The 21972-nt window shown below is 45.4% G+C and overlaps 1 long non-coding RNA gene and 2 pseudogenes across 1 annotated transcript; 2 read left to right on the top strand and 1 right to left on the bottom strand.

The window, feature by feature from the left end:
* The first annotated feature begins 392 nt into the window (after positions 1-392).
* LOC123950025 lies at positions 393-11328 on the top strand. Its single transcript, XR_006820116.1, has 3 exons — positions 393-1728; positions 2085-2177; positions 10709-11328. It is a non-coding gene; the product is annotated as an uncharacterized LOC123950025 (long non-coding RNA).
* Positions 11329-14766: 3438 nt separating this feature from the next.
* LOC123948568 lies at positions 14767-16248 on the top strand (annotated as a pseudogene).
* A 1528-nt stretch (positions 16249-17776) lies between these two features.
* Positions 17777-21826, bottom strand: LOC123948566 (annotated as a pseudogene).
* Positions 21827-21972: the final 146 nt, after the last annotated feature.

Genomic DNA, 21972 nt, shown 5'->3' with positions numbered 1-21972 from the left:
GCATACAAACATCGAGTATATAATGGCTCAAACAGCTTGGATTCATGTAAGGCCTTCCTCTGAGGAGAGAGCTCTCATCTCAGAGAAGGTATCTCAGAGTTTCTCAGTGTCTCAGAGAAATACCAGTTGCTCCCCGAGAACCCATCTGGTCACAGCCTAGATGTCACCCTGTTGTGCCTGTGAGCCTTTGGCCACTAGAGACCAATCCAGCAGCTGCCAGGAATCCCTCGCCTCCTGAGACTGGCTATCGTCTACACCCAGAAGGAACCATTCAGAGAAGGTGGGGTCAGACAAGGAGCCCCCTGGCAGACACTGCCCAGTATGTGTGAAAGCACGCATTTAGACTGCCATATATTCTCACCCTCCAGGGCTAGAGAGCTTTGGGAATCTGCCCTGGCTAAAAAGTAGAAGAATTAGCACCATGACTTAGTCTTCCCACCAGCCTCATCCTAGGAGACACCTCGTGTTTCTGCATCCTTTTCATTCCCTCCCATCCAGCACTTTCTGGCAACCCTTCCTCTAACAAGCCCTCGGAAAGTGTGGGGACAACTCATAACCCAGACTTCTCTGGCCACCCCAGGCGCCACCTCTACTACCATCTGGTGGTCCTATAATGCCGTTCCTCCCTGGGTACAGGAAAAGTAAGACCCAGTCCAAGGTAATGGTGAAAGGTGCTGTTCCTTCCTTCCAGGATAAGTGTCTTTCGAATGAGGAACCCAGGGAAGCTTTTTAAAAACACGTTTCTGAGGCAGGTGTCTATCTTTAGGTCAGACCAGCCCTACCAGCAGGTAAACATTTAGGATTGCTTTCTCTTCTCTCAATTACCCCCTGGCTCTTATCCTCAAATCTTGGGGTGGAGGGAGAGTTGGAGGTTACACAGAGAATGTAGTACACCACTTCAAGACAAAACAAACAAACAAAAAAACCCAGTACTAAGCTCCAGAGCTCGGGCTTTGAGCCGTTTCCTGCCCTGCTCCAACCAAATTCAACAACAGTACATATTGTACGTATTGATGCTCACTTTGGACCAGTAATAAAGACACAGAAAAGAATGTTAATCATAGTATCAAACATTTAATCAGTGTTCATTTTACACTGTGCCAATCATTGTCCTAAGTGCTTTACATGCATTAACACTTACTCCTCACAAAAACTATGAGGTATGTACTGACCGGGTTCAGAGTAGGCCACCCCAAAATGTACTGCTTTGGCATATTGATAAGTTACTCAAAACAGCCTGTACAGAAAGGATGCTCTGCACCCCCTTTTGTCCCCCAAAAGCAAGAAATATATCTCTATGGGAAATTACCCTCCCTGTGCCAGGGGCAGGACCTCATCCACCAGAGAGAGAACTGAGGGCTGAGAAAGCTGTAAACAAACCTTGTTACTTCACTCATTTATTACCCCAAGCCCAGACCCCTTGCTCTTGTCAATTCTTCACAGATGTGTTTGTCTAGAAGGTGTGAAAGCTGCCTGCTCTGGTCACCTCTTTGAGTCTCATATTTTCCTATGCATATGTATGAAACGAAATGTGTTTTTCTCCTCTTAATCCATCTTCTGTCAATTTAATTATTAGACCAGCCAATGAACCTAGAGAGGAAGAAAGAAGTTTTCTTCCCCTACAATACAAAGAATTCTTACTCTACAACTGAAGAAAGTGGCGCAGACAGCAGGTGGTCCCCTGCCCTGCAAACACTGGAGGCGGGACAGCTCTGAGAAAGACAACAGGTATACAGCCAATGGGGACAGAAGTCCCGGGTGCAGCTGGTCTCACCAGGAGTTTGAAAGAAGAGCTGCGGGAGCCCCAAGGAGGGGAGGAAGGAATGGAGAGAGCCCCAAACAGGCACTTTGGGAGCTGGGGTTTTGGCCTCGGGGCGGGGGGGGGGGGGGGCGGGGGGGGAGGGTTGGGGACCGAGAAGTGAGGAAGAACATTTTGGAGAGAAGGAGCAGCACTAGTCAATGCCTGGAAGCTGGGAGGCTTGGGCATGTTTGCGAATGTCCCCCGGGACCGAGCGCAGGGGTCTCCAAGAGCCAGAGGGGGAGGGAGGTGCTGACACCCTCAGCAGATGCTCTGTTTGTTTTAGAAAACCAATTCAGATGGTTCTGTAAGAGCTGTACAGGACGTGGAAGTGCCCGGGGGCGGAGGGATCCATTAGGAAGATGCCGCTATTCTCAAGGTAGGATGTGTTTCAGCTGTTCGTGGAAATGTTAGAGGCACTGGGATACAGTGGTGAACACAACATAATCCCTGATCTTTTAATATTTGAGTTCTGGTGGGGAAGACAGGCAACACATAATAATTTAGAGAGAGATAAGAATCATGTAAGCAATCAAAAAGGTGTGATTATAAAATCACTAAGAGTTGGGGGCATGATGGGCTTTCTCAAGTGGTTATTCCCCCCGCCCCCGAAATCTGCAGGATGGGGACTTGGCCCCCAAATGACCTGAGAGTAGGCACCATGGGCACAGAGAACTAGTGAGTGCAAAGCCATGAGGCAGGGCCGAGCTTCCCATTCTCTTGGAACTGAAAGGAGGCCAACTCAGCTGAAACCAGGAGGGGCAGGGGAACGATGCCAGGGCAAAAGGCCCTCGGCCAAAGACCAGGAGAAACGCATCTGTGGCTAAACAGGTGGCTTTATTGCTCGTTGCGGCAAGGAAGAACAAGCACCATGGGAAACTATGAGGGATCTCAGTAAGAGAGTGTTAGAACTTACTGTACTGTAGAATGAGGCTTCCTCTGGGTGACTCAGGGGAGGGCTTGGGAAGGCCAAGCTCGCCCCAGCTTGGATGCTGTCAGAGAGTGAGGGCAATTCTATGATTGGGGATTTTGTGGACACCACAGGGATCTTGCTCTTGTTTTTGATTAGACAAAATTAGGAAGTGGCCCTATTTTGTTTCACTTATCATGGTCTCAGGATAGCTTTGTGTGAGGTGATGGTTCTATGAGATTATTTACATTGGTTAGGCTCATGGGCCATGAGCCTCAGACCAGCTCGTAATGCTACTGCAATCGAGCCACGCATGCTGGATCAAGGCCGCACATCACGGCCTGCATGTTTTCTTGCTCACAGGCAGTGAGAGTATGTGTGGACAGGGATCTGGATTTTGTTTTAACCACTGAACACAGACAACAAGTGTACAACCAACCCTGACAGCCCATGTGAGGTTAATATTTCCAACTCTATGAGGTAGGTACTGATAGGCAGGCCACCCCAAAATGTGCTCCTTCTAGATAAAAATGAACCCACTCATAGAATTGCTCCTCCCTTCCAACAGCACGCAGTTCAGAGCAAAACTGTATTTCACGGTAACCTTCCCCAAACTAACCGAAGTCCCAAGCCTATAATGAATCCCAGCTGACACTTCCTTATTGAGGTGCCCCAATGTCCCCCATGATATGCTGCTGTCTCCCTCACTGCAACAAGCCAATAAACCCAACTTTGACTGTGGATGTTGTCCCAGGAGTCTGGCTAAAGGGTACCAACACTGCAAAGAGAAATCGTTGGAAATTTTTAAGCAGGAAAGTGACATGATAAGACTAACATTTTTTAAATAAGCCCCCAAGCCCCTGTGGGTTTACGGGCGCACAAGTGGATGCAAAAAATCCAGATGATGGAGAACCTGAATTAAAAGTGACAGGGGAGGGGTGCCTGGGTAGCTCAGTTGGTTAAGCAACTGCCTTTGGCTCAGGTTATGATCCTGGAGTCCTGGGATCGAGTCCTACATCACGCTCTCTGCTCAGCAGGGAGTCTGCTTCTCCCTCTGACCTCTCCCCTCTCAAACTCTCTCTCATCCCCCCCACCCCCGCTCTCAAATAAATAAAATCTTAAAAAAAAAAAAAAAGGGACACCTCTGATAATCATGGCAGAGGAGTTAGCATGGGAAGCTGGGGAGAAGGACACTGAGCTTTAGAAAGAGGCTAAGAAGCAAAGAGTACCCTGTCCCAACGAGGAGGAGAGTGAACAAATTAGGCAGGAAACATGGAAGGGGCAGGCGATATTGTGGGTGGCACAGGAGAGCGTAAGTCTGGTTTTTAAACACGTGAAGTTGACTGTGGAGCATAGCAATCATGGAGAAGGAGTGGGGTGCTGAGTACCAAGGAATGAAGCTGGAGAGGAAGGTTAGGGCTCCACCACAGGGACCTTGAACATCATGCTAAGGAATTTAGCCTCATTCCACAGGCAGTGACAGACCATTCAAGGTTTTTATATTAGTGACCCTCTTAAAGTTGGCCTAAACAAGACCAAGACCAGAAGGAAGGAAAGATAAGGAAAAACCATCAGGGTTCATATCAGTTCTTCTGCCTTAGTTTTATAGGGAACTGCAAGGGTTCCCTTGTCCAAATCCAAGTGCAGAACCCCTTGTGATTCTGATGGTCACCAGAGCTTTAGTTGTCCTAAGAAATATCAGGAAATCGCCCTACTCTCCACCTCCCAAACTGGGCAAATTGGCATCTCCCAAGAAGGTTTTTCATTATAGCCAGGTTGAAACTAAGATTGAACTTAGCAACAAAAATGTATAGAAAGGGCCAAAATTTGGTTCTAAGCTTTCCCGAGGTCAAAACAAGGACACAGACCTCCTTATTTTATGTGACCTCAGTGTCCGTAAGATAGCAACAACCCCATTGTCCAAGGCTGCTCCAGGAGACAACGTTGCATAGTGTCCAAGGGATAACTCATTGACAGTAGCCTGGCGGTCTCCATTCTACCAGTGGCTGGGATAGGACTGTAGCAGCCTCTCCACCGTTCCCCAGCGTCCTCAAAGGGGCTAGGATGCTGGTGGTTGCACCATGTTGCCACCTTCCCTTTGACCATTTCTTTTATTTATTTACTTGTGCCTACCTGCCTCGAATACTTTGAGACAGTGAAAATTTCAGTTTTATTCATGTTTGTATTTATTCAAGCACTTCCAATGGGCAAAATGAGGCTTAAAATTGGCTTATCAATGAACTCATACATTTAATAATCTAAGAGAAGCAGGCCACCTTCTGGTCTTCTTTCATTCAGCAAGCTTGTACTCACTAGGGGTTCTGCCTGATGTTGAGCTCCGGAAGTTAACTACAGAGAGCACGCTACCCCTCCCCCCATCCAAAGAGCTCCTAGTCACTGTGGGTCAAGAACTCAGGCCACATGACAAACTCACAGTGACATACTGCTAAAGAGATTGAGAGAAGTAAGAAAGGATTCTTCCCGGAAGACTGAAGGAGTGTGTGAGGTAGCGGAAGGAGTGTGTGAGGTAGCGGAAGAAGAGGCAAACAGAAATGTGTTGTCAGGGGAGAACTGAGACCATCAGGAAGGAAAGAATCTGCTGAAAGAATCCTCCAAGGCCAGCAGAACTGAACACATTTGAAAATGTGCCTGCCTGAGCCCAAGAGACCTGTCCCATCCGGGAAGCTTTGCCTTCCTGCTTAGAATTTGCGTCCCTCGTTCACTTTCTCTTCATGTTTTGTTGGAAGCTCTGTGACATTTCCACAATGAGAATTTCTATTTTGTGGGTGTCTGACGTACTCAACTGTGAGTCTTAATGATGCATCTTTGTGTGTCCAGAACTGCTGCTCACCTCCGCACATCAACCAACAGAATTATCTGCATGTTGTGGGGTGCCTGGGTGGCTCAGTTGGTTAAACATCTGACTTCAGCTCAGGTCATAATCTCGGCGTCCTGGGATTGAGCTCCGCATCGGGTCCCCTGCTCATTGGGGAGTCTGCTTCTCCCTCTGCCCCTCCCTGCCATGCTCTCTCTCAAATAAATAAAATCCTAAAAAACAAAACAAAACAAAACAAATTATCTGCATGTTGTGACATCTCAGGGTGACATGCCAGGCACTGTACTAAGGGATTTACTTGTATTATCTTATTTAATCCTTATAACAGTCTATGACATCAGTCTCATGATTATCTCCATTTTATAGATGAGATTAGCTCTCAGGGAGGTGAGATGATTTGCCCCTGTAAACAAGCAGGTGTGCTGGGAGGGGGACGTGAGCTCGGGTCTGTCCGATCTGGCTCTGGGATCCTCCTCTTAATGCAGTGGCAAATCAGACCTCATAGATTTAAATTTAAATTTAGAAAGTTAAGATTTGAGGGTTTTGTTTGTTTGTTTGTTTTGGTTTGGTTTTTTAATTTTAATTTTTTTATTTATTTGACACAGAGAGAGAGAGAGATCACAAGTAGGCAGAGAGGCAGGCAAAGAGAGAGGGAGAAGCAGGCGCAACGCGGAGCCCCTGGAGGAGGGAGAGCGGGATGTGGATGGAGGCCGCCGGGGTGTGGGAGCAGCCGAGCCAGTGAGCCGTGAGCTCGGCGCTGGTCTCCCTTCGCCCTCCCGCCACGTGCACGTGGTCTGGGGTGCCTGGGTGCGGTTGTCGCTGCTTCGGTGGTGGGGCGCAGCGAGCCGTCGCGCCGCAGCCCCAGCCCCACGCTTCGCAGGTTATAGCACTACCCCCTCACCCCTAAGAGCCCCCCCACCCCGCCCCTGGCACCCCCACGGGCCAGGGCCTGCTCCCTTGGGCCCTGTGAGCCCGGCCGGGAGCAGGGCCAGCAGGGACACGGGGCATGGGCAGAGGCTGGAGGAGAACGTCACCTTGGCTGCCTGCCACCGCCCAGCGACTCCATGGCCAGAGAGTGGAAATATGTCCAAGCACAGGGCAGTGACTTGGCAAGACTTAGGCCCCTCGCCAACAAGTAGTCCCCTCCCAGGCTGTCCCCCATGAAGTCTTCAGGGGAAAGAACAACAAGCATGGCTATGATCAGAAGCACCAAGGAGAGTGATTGCTGGGCCAGGGACAGGACTGGGCTGGTGAAGAGCAGGCACTGGAGGGCCCTTTCAGTTGAGCTCTGTGAAGAAAATCCCATCTCATCTACTGAGCACCTAGTGTGTTAGTCTCCCAGTCTGCGGGTAGGGCCCTGCTAATGCTGTTGCACTGAATGAGGAAGTGACCCAGGGGCTCAGCCTGGAAAACTGGGTCTTCCCCTCCTTGGCCAGGCAGCTTGTGAGTGAGGCACTGTGGCTGGGAGGTCACATTTACTGCAGGCGGGCTTCCTCTTGGGCCTTCCACAGACATTGCAGAAGGAGCCCCCTTCTGGCTGGGGCAGGCTCCAAGTAGCTCTAAGGTGACTGTGTCCCTGCTCCAGAGCTGTGTGGGCAGGCTGAGCTTCTGAAGGAGGCTTCACTACCCATCAACAGTCCAGGGTCCAAGAACTGTCATCCTCCTTTCCCAGCTTGGAGCTCTGCAGGGGTGCCTTTTTCCGGAGATCAGCAGCTCCTCTCAGTGTGATCCTGGGCGAGGTGCTGTATAATTCTATTTTAACCTCTCACCAGTCGCCTTTTACATTTTAGGAATCTGAGGTCCAGGGAAGTCAGGTGAAGTACCAGGGTCACAGTTAGGTGATTGGTGGAGCGAGCATTTGAATCCTTTTTTTTTTTTTTTTTTAAGATTTTATTTATTTATTTGACAGACAGAGATTACAAGTAGGCAGAGAGGCAGGCAGAGAAAGAGAGGAGGAAGCAGGCTCCCTGCTGAGCAGAGAGCCCCATGCGGGGCTCAATCCCAGGACCCTGAGATCATGACCCAAGCCGAAGGCAGAGGCTTTAACCCACTGAGTCACCCAGGCGCCCCAAGCATTTGAATCCTTCAAATGAATGAATTTGGCATTCATCGAATGCCAAAGCACAGTTTCCATCCAGGTATCTGTGCCTGACCTTCCTAAGCAGTGTCAGGGTCTGGATTTGGGATCTCTTAACCCAGTGGGATCACACCCGGGTAGATCTGGTTTCTGCAGCGTGCTTGGAGCAAGTCTTTTCTCCCCAGCATGTGTGGGAGAGAGGGCACCCTCCAGAGGAATGGGTATTGGCCTTGATGTCCTGATACGAGCTGGAATCTGGGCTTTAGCAATTTCATCAGCTGAGGCCTCCCACATTGTGGCTTTCTTCCCAGAGTCCCACTTCCCTCATCTGTTGTACATTGAGAACAATGCAAACTTCTTCAGGCTTGAGCTATTAGTGTAAAATGCCCAGCAGAGTGCCTGGCACCAAATAAGGTGTCCATTTAGTAAATCGGGTTAAGTGACTTGTTCAAGGTTTGGATTTACACCCAGGTTGGTCTGAATCCAAAGCTACATGTGGTTCCTTCCAGTCTCTATTTTTGCATTCTCTTTATTAAGAAGTATAATTGATTTATCATAAGGTACTTTGGGATAGATTATTTGCTAGAGAGAAGAAGACTGTTTCTCTGGGGAGACCGTAAAGCCTTTTTCCCCTGCTGGTGTATATTCCTATGACAAGGACAAGTAATCATGCTTCTTTGCCACACCCTGCTCAGTCCCTTGGACTTGTGACTTAAGAACAAACACCTCATGTCACTCGAAATCCAAAGGAGTCTGGAAATTCATCTTGTTTGGTGATAACTCTTTCCCAGGACCTGGGGCAGTTTGGGGCATTTTATAGCTGTGGAAACAAGAGAAAATAAACATGCTTTGGCTAAGTGGTGGGCTAAGCATTTGCTGATGTGGATTAGATGCAAGCAGGAGGGCAAAGAAAATTCTGAAGATTTTTTTTTTTTTACCAGCCCTGGGCAGCTGTTGCTAAGGCCTGGAGACTAGGGGTTCAAATGGTGCCCTGCACTCACATCCCCTAATTGTTCAGAGGCAGCGTAAGGAACATACGGGCAGGACAGCCTTGAATTAGATGCCAAGGCTTTGTGACCTCGGATTAGAAGTGTGACTTCCTGCAAAATAGGAGCAAATAGGACTTTCTTCGCTATTAACTTGAAAAAAATTACAATAAATGCTTGTTATGGAAAACTAAAAGAGTGAAGAGGTTAAATAAAGCAAAAAAGACCTCCTTCAGCTTGTTCCACTCCCCAGAGATGACCACGTGAACGGATGGGTATATCTCTTTTCCACACATGTGAAAACATGTACGCATTTGTAAACACACTGTTTTCTTTTACAAAAATGGTACAAGGCCACACACACTTTCATTTGACCCACAGAGAAATTCATTCCCAGAGAAAGTGATGTGCACAAGGTCATACAAAATAGATTGTAGCTAGGCTGACTCCATGTCCCCGGTTCCATCCACACCCCATCCTTCCGGCCTCTGGGCATCCTTATTCCAGTTGAGCTTTCCAGGGGACACACATATGATCACCCTTGCGGATCAGCAGAGAAAGTAGTTCAGATGTTTAATGCCACTTACATTGCAGTCCCAGCAGGTCAGAATCCATACTGGCTAGAAATGGCCTTCTTGAGGTTACTAGCTAAATATTGGCCCTGTGTGGGGGGGGTCTCATTTCATACCTTACCTGTCTCTCAATGCACAGTTGGGAGGGGAATACAGGAAGGGAGGGAGAGAGGAAGGGAAGAAGGAAGGGGCATGCAAAATGGTCTTAAATAAAACCACAGAGGAAGAAATAAAATGTTTTCAACAGAATCGCAATATAATCAACTGTAGCAATATCTATCTTTTTTTTTTTAAAATAAGGACAAAGGCAAGGGAAACAAAAGCAAAAATGAACTATTGGGACTTCCAGATCAAAAACTTTTGCACAGCAAAGGAAACAGTTGACAAAACCTACAGAATAAGAGAAGATATTCACAAATGACATACCTGATAGCAGGCTAGTATCTAAAATCTATAAAGAACTTATCAAACTCAACACCCAAAATACTAAAAATCCAGTTGAGAATTGGGCAGAGGACATGAACAGACATTTCTCCAAAAAAGACATCCAAATGGCCAACAGACTCTTGAAAAAATGTTCCACATCACTTGGCATCAGGGAAATACAAATCAAAACCACAATGAGATCCCACTTCGCACCAGTTAGAAGGGCTAAAATTAACAAGTCAGGAAAAAAAATGGTGAGGATGTGGAGAAAGGGGAACTCTCTTCCTCCACTGGTGGGAATGTAAGCTGATGCAGCAACTTTGAAAAACAGTATGGAGGTTCCTCAAGAAGTTACAAATAGAGCTATCCTACAACCCAGCAATTGTACTACTAGGTATTTACTCAAAAGATACAAACAGTGATTCAGAGAGGCACCTGCACCCCACAATAGCAATGTCCACAATGACCAAAACATGGAAAGAGCCCAGATGTCCATTGACAGATGAATAAATAAGAAGATGCAGTCTATATATACAATGGAATATTATTCAGCCATCAAAAAATAAAAATCTTACCATTTGCAGAGACGGGAATGACACCAGAGAGAAGTATGCTAAGTAAAGTGAGTCAGTTAGAGAAAGACTGTTATATGATTTCACTTATATGTGGAATTTAAGAAACAAAACAGGATCCCAGGGGAAGAGAGGGAAAAATAAAATAAGGCTAAATCAGAGAGGGAGACAAACCATAAGCGACTCTTAACTGTAGAAAACAAACTGATGCTTACTGGAGGGACGTGGGGTGGGGAAGGGGGTAAATGAGTGACAGACACTAAGGGCACATGATGTGATGAGCACTGGGTGTCATATGCACCTGACGAATCACTGAACTCTGTTGAAACTAATATAATACACCGTATGTTAATTGAATTGAAACAAAATTAAATAAGGACAAGGAAATCATGCTGCTTGAGAGAAGGGAAGAGACAACAATGAAAAATGAAGTAAATAGGAAGAATTTGGCTGAAATGGGTTTGGGGTACAGCTTTGCCCTCAGTGGCTCTGTAACCTTGGATTTAATCTCCTTGAACTTCCTTTCTGTAGATTGTCTGTGAAGGTGAAGGGGAAGGAGAGAAACGAAGAGGAATTGAACCAAGATTACCAAGACTGAGGGATCCTGGAGACTGTCTGGTGGGCTATATATAGTTCAAGTCAGGGCTGGTCCAGGGAGCCTAAATTCCAGATGAGGGTCTTAAGACCTTTCTCATCCTGAGTCCAAGGCTGTTGGGGATTCTGGAATAAGCCTCTAAATAAGTTTCATTCTTTAAAGTCATATGGCTTATCTTGTAGAGGCTGGGATAACTGTTGAGGGGATATGGAGGTATGGTCACAGGGGCAAGTATGAAGGGAAAACGTGAAGGATGTGGTGGCTTTCGACCTCCTTGGTTTATGGATCAGGATTTTGACTGTGTTTTTACCCCCACAAGCATACTTTCTGCCTGTTTTAAAAGCCATGAGTGACCATAAAATAAAAGACTCATGGAACAGGGAATTTGATTCCATCCTAGAAGCCAGAAGTGCTCCTCCCTGCATCAGCTTCACTGACCAGCAGAGGGCAGTGCAGACAGCGATATCGCTGCAGGTGATTTGTGCGACAGAGTGACGTTTAAAATTTTTTTTTAATTCCATGCACTGCTGGGTATTTACCCCAAAGATACAGATGTAGTGAAAAGAAGAGCCATCTGTACCCCAATGTTTATTGCAGCAATGGCTACGGTCGCCAAACTGTGGAAAGAACCAAGATGCCCTTCAGTGGATGAACGGATAAGGATGATGTGGTCCATATACACGATGGAGTATTATGCCTCCATCAGAAAGGATGAATACCCAACTTTTGTAGCAACGTGGACGGGACTGGAAGAGATTATGCTGAGCGAAATAAGTCAAGCAGAGAGAGTCAAGAATCATATGGTTTCACTTATTTGTGGAGCATAACAAATAACATGGAGGACATGGGGAGAGGGAGAGGAGAAGGGAGTTGAGGGAAACTGGAAGGGGAGATGAACCATGAGAGACTATGGACTCTGAAAAACAACCTGAGGATTTTGAAGGGGTGGGGGGTGGGAGATTGGGGAACCAGGTGGAGGGTAATAGAGAGGGCATGTATTGCATGGAGCACTGGGTGTGGTGCAAAAACAATGAATACTGTTATGCTGAAAAGAAATTTTAAAAAAAGTGAAAAGAAATGTTAATAATCTAAATAATTATAGTAATGTCATTAGTAACCAGGATTTTCACTGTAGGAGGGAACAATTACAAATAAAGAAAAACAAAGACATAAAATTAAAATCATGTAATCTGAAACTTGCATTGGAAATACCTGTATGAACTCATGATGAATTTTTCCCTTAGGAAAAAGAAAGTGCAAATATGTATTTCTCAGATTCCGCATATTTTTCATATCCAGCTGGAGAAAGCCCCAAAACAATGACCAACCCAGGTTCTGATCTCTTAAGATAATTTCCCAATGAAAGAAACCATTAATTGATTCTGACTGTGCTGTCTCACCAAACAAGTCTTATGGGACAGCTCTTTAGATGAGAATTCTAGCTGGTGAATGCGGAAGGGAGGAGAGAATCAGAGTATCACCAATTTTGGCTTGTGTTATGTGTCTGCTGGATGGCACTTCTCTGGAGCATGGTTTTGAAGGAAACAGCATCGATGGTCCAGCTTGCCTGAACGCCGGATGGTGCTGTGGAGCCTGCACCTAGACTTTGATTTGGAGCAGTGATTCTCAAAGGTTGGCCCCCCAAACAGCATCACCAGCATTACCTGGAAATTCTTAGACTCTGCTCAGGAATCTCTAAGAAATAAAGCTTATTAGGGCACCTGAGTGGCTCAGTGGGTTAAGCATCTGACTCTGGTTTGGCTCAGATCTCAGGGTCATGGAATGGAACCCCACAGTAGGACTCCATGCTCAGCATGGAGTCTGCTGGAGACTCTCTCTCTCCCCCTCTCCCTTTACCACCTACCACCTCTGTCTAAATAAATAAATAAAATCTTTTTTAAAAAATCTATTAATTTTTAAAAAATCACCATTTTGTAACTGTAAGTGAATGCACTCAGGTGAATGTCATCGGTGACTCCTAAAACTAACAAGTGAATAGCTGATGGGGAACTTTATAATGGTTGGAAAAGCCTAACAAAAAGTTAGGACCCACTGATCAATACTAACCATCACAGAGAGACAGTCACACTTTATGTGCCCCCAATGTGATGGAGTAGGAAGGTCACAGCCCCAGTTATGCAGTGCTCTTGCTATAGAATTAAACCTGATCCTGAGTAAGATTCTCAATCTAGTTAACAAGTTCGCAGAGAGTGCAGAGACTATGGCTTGTTGAAAACAGGTTAAACAACACACAGGCTTTAGAAGAACAGGTTAAACAAATCCAGAATGTGGGAAAGTTTATTGGACAGTTTTTCTCAACACATAATTTGAATGGAGATTTAAAAAGAAGTGAGACAAAGATAAACTCAAAATGGATGAAAGACCTCAAGGCGAGACAGTAATCCATCAAAATCCTAGAGGAGAACATATGCAGTAACCAGAAGCTTCTACAAAGGCAAGGGAAACAAAAGCAAACATTAACTTTTTGGACTTCATCAAGGTAAAAAGTTTCTGCACAACAAAGGAAACAGTCGACAAAACTAAGAGACAGCCTGCAGAATGGGAGAAGACATTTGCAAATGACAATACAGACAAAGGGCCTATAGCCCAGATCTACAAAGAACTTCTCAAACTCAACACCCCAAAACCAAATAATCCAGTCAGTAAATGGGCAGAAGACATGAACAGACACTTCTCCAAAGAAGACATACAAGTGACTAACAGACACATGAAAAATGTTCATGATCATTATCCATCAGGGAAATAAAATCAAAACCACATTGAGATACCACCTTATACCAGTTAGAATGGCCAAAATTAACAAGGCAAGAAATACCAAATGTTAGCAAGGATGTGGAGAAAGGGGAACCCTCTTACACTGTTGATGGGAATGCAAGCTGGTCCAGACACTCTGGAAAACAGTATGGAGGGTCCTCAAGAAGTTAAAAATAGAGCAACCCTATGACCCAGCAATTGTGCTACTGGTATTTACCCCAAAGATACAGATGTAGTGAAAAGAAGGGGCATGTGCACTCAAATGTTCATAGCAGCAATGGCCACAATAGCCAAACTGTAGAAAGCGCTGAGATGTCCTTCAACAGATGAGAGGATGGAGAAGATGTGGTCCATATATACAGTGGAATATTACTCAGCCATCAGAAAGGATGAATACCCACCATTGGCATCAACATGAATGGAATTGGATTATGGGGATTATGGAGGGGATTATGCTAAGTGAAGTAACTCAATCAGAGAAAGACAATTATCATATGGTTTCACTTATATGTGGAACATGAGGAATAACACAGAGGACCATAGGGGAAAGGAGGAAAAACTGAAGGAGGGGAAATCAGAGAGGGAGACAAACTATGAGAGACTATGGACTCTGGGAAACAAACTGAGTGTTGTGGAAAGGGAAGTGGGTAGGCGGATGGGGTAGCCATGTGTGTTGTGAGGCCGTGTGTTGTGATGAGCATTGGGGTTATACGCGACTAATGAATCATTGAACCCTATATTAAAAACTAATGATCTACTATATGTTGGCTAACTGAGTATAATAAAAAAATTAAAAAATAAAAATAAAAAGGAGTAATAAATCTTATTTGAATTTTGATTCAAACAAATGAACCGTAAAGAGAAGCTTATAGGTAAATTGAACGCTGACAGGATGTTCTGTAACAGTAAGAGATTAACTCTTCTATCCATGTTGATGGCATTGGGTATATTTTCAAAAGTCATCTTCACATAGTGAAGTGTTTGCAGGTGCAGTGATATGATATCTGGAATTTGTTTCAGAATAATCCATTCTGGATGGATGGTATGTGTTGGGGGAGGGTTTACTATCTCTTGCCTTTGTCATTCTATCTCAGACACTCAAAAGTAAAAGCCTTTTTTTTTTTTTTTTAAATATTTGGAGCATGTTCCCATCCTCTCCACTCTCCCAATATTGAAGTAGTTGGAAATGTTGACTACAGGCCTTGTGTAGAGCCAGGACATGGACATAAGACATGGATTCTACCAGTTACATGCACTGTCCTTGACGCTGGTTAAGCAGCCTCATGGGCGTGTTGGCAGTGATTCTAGTGGAACACTTATTTTTTTGTGTGTGCAAATTTACTTTTATTGGAAAAAAGCAACTTGTACACTTTTTTAAAAAAGATTTTATTTATTTATTCGACAGAGATCACAAGTAGTCAGAGAGACAGGCAGAGAGAGAGAGAGAGAGAGAGAGGAGGAAGCAGGCTCCCCGCCAAGGAGAAAGCCTGATGTGGGTCCCAAGGACCCCGGGACCATGACCTGAGCTGAAGGCAGAGGCTTTAACCCTCTGAGCCACCAAGGGGCCCCCAACTTGTACACTTTTAATGTTTGAAAGTGATCATCTAATGAATCACTGAACACTACATCAAAAACTAATGATGTACTATATGTTGGCTAATTGAATTTAAATTAAAAAAAGACAAAAGATAAAACTGAGCATCATCTTTCCTTTCTAGTGGAACAAAGAGAGAATTTAAATATAAACAGGAACAAAATTACAACAGAGAATGTCCATTCCAAATAAGATCCTACAGGTTCTACTGATTCTCCCACTGAGTAGTAGGGCTCAAGTCATCATTTGGAGAGAATTTTATTTTAGGGGTGCCCAGGTGGTTCCTTTGAAGGGAATTTTGATTCCTTGGCTGAAGGTGTCCACTTAGGTAGAAGTGTTTTCTGACTCAAGGATGGGTGGCATTGGGAGGATACTGATAAAGCCATGTGAAATATCCAAAATTCTATTCATTTTAAATATCCTTAGTAGTTCTATGGTCCTAAGACTATGAAAGAATGAAACATTTCATTAGCTACATAGGTGTGCTTTATTTGCATTTCTTAGAACCCATGCATTTTGGTGCTCACTCAGAAGTGGGTTCAGGACCTGGTGCTAGCAGGGTGCCTGGCACCTGGAGTTCCCATCATGTGCTTTCCTTCTCCTACCTTCTTGGGGGTCGGGGGCCGTGCTGAGTGTCCTGGCGGGGGAGCAGGCCCTGTGTGCATGGAGGGCAAGGGCACACGGACCAGGGAGAGGCAGGCAGCACAGAGGCCACCAAGAGCCCCGCAGGGCTGTGGAAGCTGAGCTGGACTCAGTGGAGCACACCCTTTGGGAGCAGCTCCCCCACTGCCCGCCCTGGAGACCCAGTAACATTTATGTCCACATGAAGACTGCTGTCAGGAGCTGCTGGACAGAGGGGGTGTGGGTCAGAACTCATGTAGTGAGATCTGTGTTCATGGCTTGGACCTGGCCATCAACCCCATCAACTCTGCCATCAACATGGCGCTATAGCTGCAGGTGGATGGTTTTGGGTTCTTGCAGGTGGCTTCCAGTACCCCTGCTGGGGAGCTTGTAGCGGAATTGGAACCAGAGATTGGTCCATGAGAACCGCCAACCCAGATCCCCCACAACTTGGCCATCTGTGTCTTCAGGCTCACACCCAAGTAACTGAAATGAGACTGGCCAGCTTATCCACCCAGCCCACACAGCTAGGCTCTAGGAAGGGAAGGGGAAGGGGTAGGGAGAGAGAGAGGGAAAGAAAAAAAAAAAAAAAAAGAAAAGAAGAGAAAGAAAAATTCAAGGGGCTCTACATTTAAATTGAGAAATATATTTATACATCTAAATAATTTAAAGCCCATTCAGTTTATTAGCCTGAATGTAGTGGAAAAATTATATGACAGGAGAACTGGGTAATGTTTATAACTCCAGTCCTGCAATGCAGCTTTAGTGAGCATTCCCCTCTTGAAGGTGATATTGCTGATTTAATCGTCATATGTCAGATTAGCTGGATCCCATCATAGTGACACACACAAACCTTTTCCCTCTCCTGTGTCCTCCTGATTCCTGTTAGAGTCAACAACTCTAATAACCCACCATGGCAATCTTCTCTCCCTACTTCAGTGTCACAAGCCCCTCTGCTTTTGCTGACTTCTGAGCACTTCTGGAGTTGGTGGTGATTTTCAGCTGGTTCTCAAGAATAAGAAATACAACTCTTACTTTGGGTTAAAGAATTGGGCTGTGGTGGTCCCAAGCCTCAAACTGGAGACATTCTTTCTTTTCTCTTTCAAGTAGATTCTGCTTCTTCAGCACTTTGGAGGTAGTCTTCCTAGCGAGATTCAGGTGACTTCTCTGGTGGTCTCTCCACCTGTGAGACTCCCTCAGGACCTCACTGGCATTGCAGAGGGTTCAAATATCTCGGAGCAGAGTGCTGCTGCCAAGTGAGACCCCAGGCTCCACCCTATACAGTCTCCACAACCCTGTCCCTGGTCATAGACCCTTACCTCTTTCTCTCCTACATTTCTCAACCTTCATGGACCCTGTAGATTAAGCAGCTGCAACCAAACAAGTAATCTCTCTATTATATGGGGCCTGGGTGGGGGTGTTTAAGGAAGCTCTCAGCCTTCATCTCTTTCATGGGTGGGAGTTGCAAAGGAAGATATTAACAGTGGTCAGTCTTGTGTTTTTCTTTTAATTCTCTCCACTCAGCATATATGTATAGTGTGTGTGTGTGTGTGTGTGTTTAATGTATTTCACATGATTATAATACAAGGCTTGAGAGATGACCTGGAAAGCATTCTCTAGCAAAGTTCTACTCAGAAGACAGGCCACTATCCAGTCAATAATCAAAGAAAGAAAAAAAAAAGCTATAGAAAGCCAAAGGGGAAAATCATAGAACCCACAAAATATTACAACTTCCTGGCCAACTGGCAAAGGTCCATGAGCTAGGAGTTCCTGGACAGCATGGAACTGATTATAAAATGGGACAAAGAGCGTCTGGCCTGCTTTGTACAGAGGACACTGAGAGGATCTTGTGATGTAGTTGAGCATAGAGACCCAGGCTGTCCTGCTCACTGTCATTGCTTCCCCAGAGCTGGGAGTCCACTCTGTTACCACTGATTACAGTTGATTCTTCTTCTCCATCCAGCCATCTGTCCGCCAACAATTCACCCAGTACTGTCTTGTGTTTAGGGGCACATCAGAGAGGTACACAGTACCACTGTTTCCGATCACAGAGCATGGGGACATTCTGCAGGGTGCGGCTCAGGCTTTGCATGATGTGGCTGGCTCCTTCCAGTCCTAGAGCCTGGAAATGGGCAAGGGGGACATAGGACACAAGGCTCTGGACCCGGTACTCAGCCCCACTACCCGCCACCCACAGTTTACCTGTCTGGTCCATCAGGCTCCAGGATACAGGGGTCCCCTCCTGCCCTAGCAGGCGGAAGGTGGGGAACGGCCCAGAATCAACAGTCGATGGATCTCTGGCTCCTCTCATTGCCACCAGAATGCCAGGATTTATTCACCAAAGAAGTGTGGGTAATATCCAGGGAGGAGAGTTGAAACATCTCTTGATTTTATTGGGAACAAGGGGAAAGAACAGCCCATAGTATCACACATACTATGAAATGTTATATTTGTTTCCCCCCAGATTGTCCTAAGAGGCAAATAGGAACAGGTACTCAGGGTCTGAGCTCCTCAGCCGGAGTGGCTGGGTTCATAATCTGGCTGCTTGTGTGGCTTTGAGCAGATGACTCCATCTCTCTCCTCCTCAGCTTCCTCATCTTATAGACAGTCATACCTCCTTTACAGAATCACTGGGCAGCTGAAAGCCAACGGATGTGGGTGCTTAGAACCAGTAATGGCAGGTTAGTAAGCATCCCACAGAAATTAGCTGCAGTAAGCCTCAAGCTAGATAGGACAGGCATTCTTATCCTCATTTCACACGGAAGGAAAAATGTTTTATAAACAATTAGAGAAGTGCCTCAATGCACATCCAACCAGAGCTTTGTTGGTCTCAGAGGCTCCTTGGCCACTGTGGGAGAGCTGAAGTCCAGGGAGAGGCAGGAGGGGCAGTGCGGGCAGCTCCCCCCTTACAGAACACTGAAGTCTGAAGTCCGCTGAAGGGGTGGAGAAGGGCTTCGGGAAGTTCCTGGAAAGAGCCCACAGTGTGGAAGCAGGAGATGTAGACATGAGCCCCAGTTATGCTCTTAACCACCCCGTGAGCTGGATAAGCTGTTCCATCAACTGGACCTGTCTTCCATCAGGAAAATGGTTATAATGTCTCTTGTCCTGTCTGTCTTTCAATGACAAATGGATCCAGGGATGCTCTAGAGGTGGAGGTGCTTTCTGGGTTGTAGTGGGCTACAGTGTGGGTAAAGCTCTTCCATGTGCACTAACACACAGAGGGTCATGGGAGTGGGAGTCTCCAGATCAAATCTCCACATCAGTTCTTAATTCTGTTCAGTGGTAGACTGGACATCAGTGGGGGAAATATATAATTTGTTTAAATTCCCTTTATTGGAAATCTTTTGTTCTGTGACGTGAATTCATTAAACACGTATTTGGTAACCACTTGCTGTGTACCTGGCACTATTCCAGCTGTTGAGGACCTATCAGAGAATAAGGCAGAGAAGGTGTCTGCTCTTGTGGGGTTTGTAATACTGTTTGGGGTTAGGGGGTTGTAGATTCAAACATCAAATAAGTAAGTTAACTACAGCAGCTAATTTCAAATAATTATAAGTCATATGAGGAAAATAAACCTGCCCTGTGTGGAAAATAACTGGAAGGTGACATTAGGTGGGGGGGGGAGTGGTTAGCCAGGACTCTGGTGAGGTGGGATTGGAGCAGTCCTGAACAACAAAAGAAGTCATGTATGCAAAGATGAGGTGGGGTCAGGGGGAAAATATACCCCAGCCAGAGGGAAGAGCTGATTCCAAGGGCCCGAGCTTGTGATGATCAGGTAGCAGGAGGAAGACTGGTGGTGTTGGAGGCAGTAAGCAAGAGATGAGGCAAGGTCTGAGGAGGCAGGTGGATGCTGGCTCTTACAGGACTGTTAAGGAGTTTAGCATGATTGTAAGGTGAGAGGTAAGTACTAGAGTCTTTTAATCAGGGGAGGAACAAGGCTTAATTGACATTTTTAAAAAGAAGATTACTCTGGCTCCTTTGCAGAAAATGGATTGTAGGGAGGTCAGAGCAAAATCCAGAAGAGGATTTGGGGAGGTATAAGTGGATCAAAAGGTGGGTCCATGCAAATGGACAGATTATCGGGTGCCTGGGTGGCTCAGTGGGTTAAGCCTCTGCCTTCAGCTCAGGTCATAATCTCAGGGTCCTGGGATGGAGTCCCACATAGGGCTCTCTGCTTAGCAGGGAGCCTGCTTCCCTCTCTCTCTCTCTGCCTGCCTCTCTGCCTACTTGTGATCTCTCTCTCTGTCAAATAAACAAATAAAATCTTAAAAAAAAAAAAAAAGGACAGATTATCTCCTAAAGGCTTTGAAGGGAACATGGGGTGGCTGATCCTTTGGCTTCAGACTTCTGGCCTCCAGAATTGTGAAAGAATACATCTCTGTTGTTTTAAGCCACTCTAGTTTGTATTGGTTTTTTGGTGGCAGTCTTCGAAACCCAATATGCAGGCTCCATCCATAGTAGAGATAGGACAGTGGAGAGAAGCTGCTGTCAAACTCCCATGTACTTGGGTTTACCACCGCTGATGCTGAATTCTTTGCATCCGTCAGGGAAGGAACCAGCTTCTTTGCTCTCTCAGAGATCGTACAGAGAACACATTGTGTTTGCTGGAGCTTGCCTAGTCTTACAGCTGCAACGTTTTCTATCACCTCATTCAGGCTGGACTGTGAACCTGCACAGGGAAAATGAGAAATCATAGGAGATGAAACTGTTTATTTCTGTGTCAGAGAAAAGCTGCCCAGGAACTGGAAAGCTGGTGGGTTTAACATCAAACCATGTGTTTGGTCATGACGTGGCCTTTGTAGGGCAATGCTAAATCACTCCCACATGTTTAAAATTTAAATTTGGGATAACACTACAATTCATGAACATATGACATGAATTCATGACAGCTGTGGCTGTCACAGGGCATGAGGTGTAAACATAATAATCAAACTTTATTGAAGTTTGGACTTCAAAGTCTACAATGGACTCAGTTTGTTCCTTCCTCACTGTCCTGATTTTCCCTGTTGGACTGAGTCTGGGCTTGACCACAAAACTTGCTTTGGCCAGTGGAACAATAAAAACATTTCTCAGTGAGAAGCTTGAAAAATGATTGCATGAAGGCTTGCCTTCACTTTATGCCCTTGAAGCTCTATGACTTCTGTATGTTGCCCAATCCCCTTCCTTCAGCAGCCAGACCAGACAAAGCCAGCATCACCAGCCGGACATGGAGTTAGGACTAACCTGGTCTTCCTGGCTCAGAGATACCCCAAGCTGGCTGCAGCCACATGGGTGAATCTAGAAGAGACAAGCAGAAGAATTACCCAGTTAGGTCCAGTACAATCTGCTGACCCACAAAATTGAGAACTAAAAATTAATATTGTTTTAAGGCACTATGTGGGCATGGTTTGAAAACCTAACTGGAAAAAAGGCATATTGCTAAGCACTTCTCATTCAAGATCTCATTTAATCGCTAAATAGTTCTATATTGGGGGTATTACCATAATCCTCATTTAAAAAAAAAAAAAGCCTTATCTATAGAGAGATTTTTTCTTACCCTAGATCACACAGCTAGTAACAGTCCCAGCAAAGTCACAATCTTAGGTAGTTTGAGTCCAAAGAGCATATTCTTAACCACTGAATTCCTCCTCTATAAATGTGACAGAATGAAAAAACGGAAATGAGACAGAGGGAAGCTCTTCTCTCCTATTCATGCTGTCTGTTAGATCCTGGAGAATAAGTCACAAGTCTTCAGCTATTAGAAAATTATATGGCTCGTGATTTCCTATAAAAACCTGATGATGCAGTCTTCAAGTTTTGGTTCAGTGGAGGTGGTGGCAGCTGAGATAAAGATTGGACATAGACTTGGAGAAGAGATAGGTGGGATGTAGGGCTGCTGTTGAAAATGAAACGTGACCCTGTAGTTGTAGACACAGAACATATCAACAGCCAGCACACATCCAGTCCCTGTACTTTGAATCTACAAATGGGTCCAGTTGATGACTTCTGGTGAGCCTAGGAATTCCTGGTATTTCTTGGAGTGTCTTTGGTAAGTACTGGTGTAGTGATCAAGGTTATCCATCATCTCCTGTTTGGGTTGGGAAAAGTAAAATCAACCAAAATGTTTGTACTTAGTGATTGCTGTACTAGTTTTCAGGATTTCATTATACTGTGATATTTTTAAATACTAAACTATTAGTATTTTGTGTTGGTGTATTGAGTTTATTTAGG

Source organism: Meles meles, chromosome 8 (assembly GCF_922984935.1).
Source record: "Meles meles chromosome 8, mMelMel3.1 paternal haplotype, whole genome shotgun sequence".
NCBI classification, from domain to species: domain Eukaryota; kingdom Metazoa; phylum Chordata; class Mammalia; order Carnivora; family Mustelidae; genus Meles; species Meles meles.
The sequence above is the reverse complement of the archived record's forward strand: the minus strand, read 5'-3'. Positions and strand labels throughout refer to the sequence as shown.